Source organism: Tachyglossus aculeatus, chromosome 12 (genome assembly GCF_015852505.1).
Source record: "Tachyglossus aculeatus isolate mTacAcu1 chromosome 12, mTacAcu1.pri, whole genome shotgun sequence".
NCBI classification, from domain to species: domain Eukaryota; kingdom Metazoa; phylum Chordata; class Mammalia; order Monotremata; family Tachyglossidae; genus Tachyglossus; species Tachyglossus aculeatus.
Window position 1 is genome coordinate 15671794 of NC_052077.1, and position 5556 is coordinate 15677349.

General features: G+C 44.2%; 1 long non-coding RNA gene across 1 annotated transcript; it reads right to left on the reverse strand.

Moving 5' to 3' along the window:
* Positions 1-507: 507 nt before the first annotated feature.
* LOC119935858 lies at positions 508-3936 on the reverse strand. The gene is made up of 3 exons (XR_005453470.1): positions 3685-3936; positions 1067-1157; positions 508-585 (listed from the first exon to the last, which is right to left on the reverse strand). It is a non-coding gene; the product is annotated as an uncharacterized LOC119935858 (long non-coding RNA).
* Positions 3937-5556: the final 1620 nt, after the last annotated feature.

Genomic DNA, 5556 nt, shown 5'->3' on the forward strand with positions numbered 1-5556 from the left:
TAGAACCGTGGTTGGCACGTAGTAAGCGCTTAACAAATACCATCATCATCATCAACCTTTCTCTGCCTCATTTTCCTCACCTGTAAAATGGAGATTAAATACCTACCTGTTCTCCCTCCTACTTAGACTGTGAGCCCCATGTGGAACGGGGACTGTGTCCACCCTGATAACCTTGAATCAACTTCAGTCCTTAGAACAGTGCTTGTCCCACAATAGGTGCTTAAAAATACCATAATTATTAGTAATTATTAAGTAGAGGATCATGGTGCTGGGACAAAAGTGGATATATGTTCGGGACATTTCTCTCTTGAGGCAGGGGGTGGGAAAAGCTCCCTCTACACAGTTAGAGTTCAATGACTGTACAGTCTGTAGAAGCCCTTTTTCACTGTCGTAATGTTAAAATGCTCTTAGTGTGTGATTTCTAAATCCACCACCTACCTGTTAAGGTTGTCAGTTTTCAGAGATTGGCGATTTTTTTGCAACCATTCCTGAGATTAAAGAACTCTACTCGTTGAGTCTACAAGACATTGGGGATTCTGCTCGGCCCTTCGACTTCTCAAACATCCCCTACTTGTAGTTCGAAGCCTGTGGGAGAGAGAGCAGAAAAGAAGGTGTCTGGGTCGTCTGCCACACTGACTGTAAGGTATATTCTTCCATCGACTCCCTTCCAAACACTTGGAACCGTGGTCTGCAGGCAGCACTGCAACAATCGTGTCTATCAACTGTATTGTATTGTCCTCTTCCAAGTGCTTAGTGTGGTGCTCTGCAAATGCGATTGACTGATTGAGCAGACCTTCAGTAAATGCTGATGATGTTAATATAAAGATGATAACCAATCAATCAGTGGTATCTACTGAGCACTTACGGCATGCAGAGCACTGTACTAAGCGTGTGGGAGAGTACAAGTGTTCTGAACTGCAACTCTGAGAGGGGTGGAAAGATAAGTGAATGTCCGTTGTGGGATTTCACGGAAGCATGCGTAGTGGGGACCTCGGCAGACTGTGCCATTTCAGCTGCACCATTTCACCTTGCTAGAAACAGGGAATTGATCCCCTCACGCGCTTACCTGCTGAATTGGTCCAAATCCCTGCTCCTCCTTGGCATATACAGACCCCTGAGCCTGGCATCTCTCCTTGGCAATGATACTTTTTTTAGCCCTGGAAAAAGCAAGTGGAATGGAGAGGCATGGGGGAGCGGGGCAGTGAGCATTGTCAGGATGACTGAGGGCAGCGAACCTTGGGCTGTAGCCCAGTCAACCCAAGGGCATCCAGCCTAGACCTTCATGTTGCCCAAATGGATGTTCACAGTGAAAGAAATTGGCATCCTGACAATTTCTGCTGCTTACAGAGTACTCGGGAGCAGGGAAATCTGATTTCAGTACCAGCTTTCTCATTGTTAGTATTAATTATTATATTTTTAAACACCTTCTATGTATCAAGCACTGTTGTATGCACTGGGGTACAAGACCAGAAGCAGCGTGGCTTAGTAGAAAGAGAACAGCCTTGGGAGTCAGAGATCGTGGGTTCTAATCCCTGCTCTGCCACTTACCAGCTGTGTGACTTTGGGCCAGTCACTTCACTTCTCTGTGCCTCAGTTACTTCACCTGTAAAATGGGGGTTAAGACTGTGAGCCCCACGTGGGACAACGTGATTACCTTGTATCTACCCCAGTGCTTAGACCAGTGCTTGGCATATAGTAAGCGCTTAACAAATACCATTACTATTATTATTATTATTGTAGTCAAATTAATCCAATAGTATTCATATAGTATTCAAACAGTATTCACACAAGAGGAATGAAGGGAATGTGATCAATGGAAGTACATTTGCAAGAGGATGGATCTGGAGGAAGGAAGTCATGATCATGTTGATGGAAGAGGGTGAAGGGGATGTGAGGAGAGAGGCACTGAAAACAAAGAGGAAAAAAGCCTTTGTGGGCTGGTGAAAAATGATGATTCTCTCTGCTGGAGTTTGAACTGGGGCTAAGTACAGTTGAGGTTTAGAAGTGCCTGTACCTGCAGGAAGAAAATTAATGGAAAGCATAATGAAGCTGCAATTGTATTAAGAAAACACAATTATAATTTAGGTCAATAGTTATTATCTAATATTGAATAGCTAGTCAGGCAGACAGTTTATGTCTCCAGTTAGAGTTATCTGGTAGGGAATCTTTACATATTGTACTAGCGTTCTTAAGTAGAGCGATTCATCTATCTGATGTTAATAACGATGTTAAGTCCTTGTTCTCTTATGTGACCGAAAAGTGGTTTGTGTCACTCTCCTGCTCCCTAAGCCCACAGGGAATCCTGGTGCAAGGCTAACAAGACTGTATGCCCGGAGGCCATCAATCAGCTAAGAGTCTGGGCTCATAATTAGACTTCTGAGAGCGTGTGTCCTAAACCCTGTAGAGTTTGAGGTGGGACTGGAGGAACGAACTCCAGGTCTGTCTGGTCCCACCAAGCCTGGAGTGAGACAGTTATGGGACCCCTCGTTATTGGTTCTCTACAGCAAGAGTCCTGTAGGGATGAGAGGCGTGCTGATCTAGGACAGGACAACTGAAAATGGTCGTAGTTCAGTGAGAGATGGCTTGGGTGCCCTGCATCTCCTATGTTAAGCCTTCCTGGAGCTCCAGTAGGGTTTAGTCTAAGGGTTTTCTGAATCCAGTCTGGCACTGCCCTCTCAGGGCAACAGTGGTTCCTGTAGACTTGGCCTCATCCTATACCAAACCCCTGGAGAGCCCTGGGATTCCCAGAAGATTCACCGACTGCCAGGGGTTCCTCATCCCCTTGCTGTCCTTCACTGTCCTGATCAAGAGGGAGTTAAATGTCAAACCCTGGCTGCCTCAGGAAAATCCGAGGAGAGAGTCCCAACTGAGATGCTCATCTCTTATCTCAGCTAGAGCAGAATTCTTTAATCGCACACTCAACAAAAGTTGGCGGAATTGATCAGCTATTTTGGGCTTGGAACTCCCTTCTGCCCTCCTCCACCCAATCTGCTCTCCCCATCTACAAAGTGCTCATAAAATCTCACCTCATCCAACAAGACTAACACTCAACACTCCATGTCACATCAAACCATCAGCCACCTCTAGCACATACACATTTATATTCCTTCCTTTAGCACTTCAATCAATCAATGGTATTTATTGAGCATTTACTGTGTCCAGAGCACTGTACTAAGTGCTTGGGGACAGTACAATTCAACAGAGTTGTTAGTCACATCATCCCTGTCCAAAAGGAGCTTATTCATTCATTCAGTCGTATTTATTGAGCGCTTACTGTGTGCAGAGCAGTTTAGTGGGGGTGAAAGACAATAAAATAATGTTCACTTAGGTATATTTGTTGAGACCGTTATACAATTTATTCTGATTACCCTCTTTGTCAGTATTTTAATGTCTGTTCCTCCCGCTCCCTCCATCCATTGAGCAATTTATTCTGATTACTCTTTTTGTCAATACTTTAATGTCTGTTTCTCCCAATTAGAGGATAAGTTGTTTGGGGGACGGGAACTATCTCATGGTTTTACTGCACATTCCCAACCAAGCACATACCAGTGAGTGATCAAATGCATTCAGTAACACTACTGATGCCGGCAGTTATGACAAAACATAGTGGCATCCCACAGGGTCTTTTATGGAAATCCACAGAATTTAGATGGAGTCCCTAGGAGAGATCTAAAACCTTCTTACCTTTGCTCCAGGGCCACTGCATTCTCCTTTCAGATCCCCGTGAACAGGGATTTCACTTCCTGGATGTCGGAGTTAGCAGCAGGATCTGAGGTGGAGGGAGGTTAGGGGCTCACAATAAAGACACGACATACTGAAGATGTCCAATGCCTTATAAAAGGAAAAGACTAGGTGAAAACAATTCTTTGGCATAAAACTAGATAAATGGCCACCCTTATCCCCATTAGTTTGTAAATTCCTTGAGATTAGTCACTGTGTCGTTTTCCTCTATTAGTGCAAAGCCTTGCACATTTAAGTACCCATAAATATTACTGATAGATAACAAAGTAGGAGGAACTGATATACTTACAAAGCTCAGTGTTAATATATAGACTATGTGGTTCTTTGACAATTAAATCAGATAGGACTGCAGGATAGGTTTGAGGTCACTGGCAACCGAAAAGAGTTGGTCTGGATTTGAACAATACAATTCATATCCTACTCTATGGTGGACTTCTTAGCTCCCACCTATTCCCTCCACCACCTTCAATAATAATAATAATAATAATAATAGTATTTGTTCAATAAGCGTGGGAAGGAATGAAAGATAGGAGACAGTAGACCGTGCATCAGACTTTGGCAAATACTGCAACTATAATCATTGCAGTTTTAATATCATTCACTTTTCTTAAAGCTGTCCCCGCTCCCATTTAGGAAAAATGCATAGGAAGGCTACCAGCTGGTAATTGGATCAAGTCAAAAGTCTTGATCATAGTCTAATTTGGCCCTAACTTTCCCTAGAGCTTTTGATTCTGGCTATAATAACAGTAACTGTGGAATGTGTTCATTCAATCGTATTTATTGAGCGCTTACTGTGTGCAGAGCACTGTACTAAGCACTTGGGAAGTACAAGTCGGTAACATATAGAGACGGTCACTACCCAACAGCGGGCTTACAGTCTAGAAGGGGGAGACAACAAAACAAAACATATTAACAAAATAAAATAGAATATGTACAAGTAAAATAAGTAAATAAATAGGGTAATAAATCCGTACAAACATATATACATATATACAGGTGCTGTGGGGAAGGGAAGGAGGTAAGGCGGGGGGGGGGGGAATGAAATGCCATCATTATTATTATTAATAAACTCATTATCAATCAATCAATCGTATTTAGTGAGCACTTACTTTGTGCAGAACACTGTACTAAGCGCTTGGGAAGTACGAGTTGGCAACAGATAGAGACGGTCCCTACCCAACAGTGGGCTCACAGTCTAGAAGGGGAAGACAGAGAACCAAAACCAAACAAATTAACAAAATAAATAAATAGAATAGATAAGTACAAGTAAAATAAATAAATAAACTCATTATGGAGGAACATGTCCACTAATTCTGTTGAACTGTACCCTCCCAAGCGCTTAGTACAGTGCTCTGCACCCAATAAGCGCTCAATAAATACGACTGAATGAAATGCCATCGTCATTATTATTATTATTAATACTCATTTTGATGATTAAACTCATTATGGAGGACCATGTCCTCTAATCCTGTTGCACTGTACTCTCCCAAGCGCTTAGTACAGTGCTGCTCAGCACATCATGGTAGGCCGATGGCCTGATTACCACAAAGGCCGCATCCCCATAGCAACGGTGAAGGAAACGCTTTTAAAGGGGGGATCGTGACGTCAGCGCGCACGACGCGCCGCGCTGACGTCAGAGGCGCCGGCGTCAGCGAGGAGCGGGGGGGGACCTCCGAAAGGGCATCGTGGCGTCAGCACGTAAGGCGCGACGTGCTGACGTCGGGGGCGCCGGCGTCAGCGGGGAGCGGGGGGAATCCCGAAAGGGCATCGTGACGTCAGCGCGTACGGCGTCAGCGACGAGAGGGGGGCCGGGGC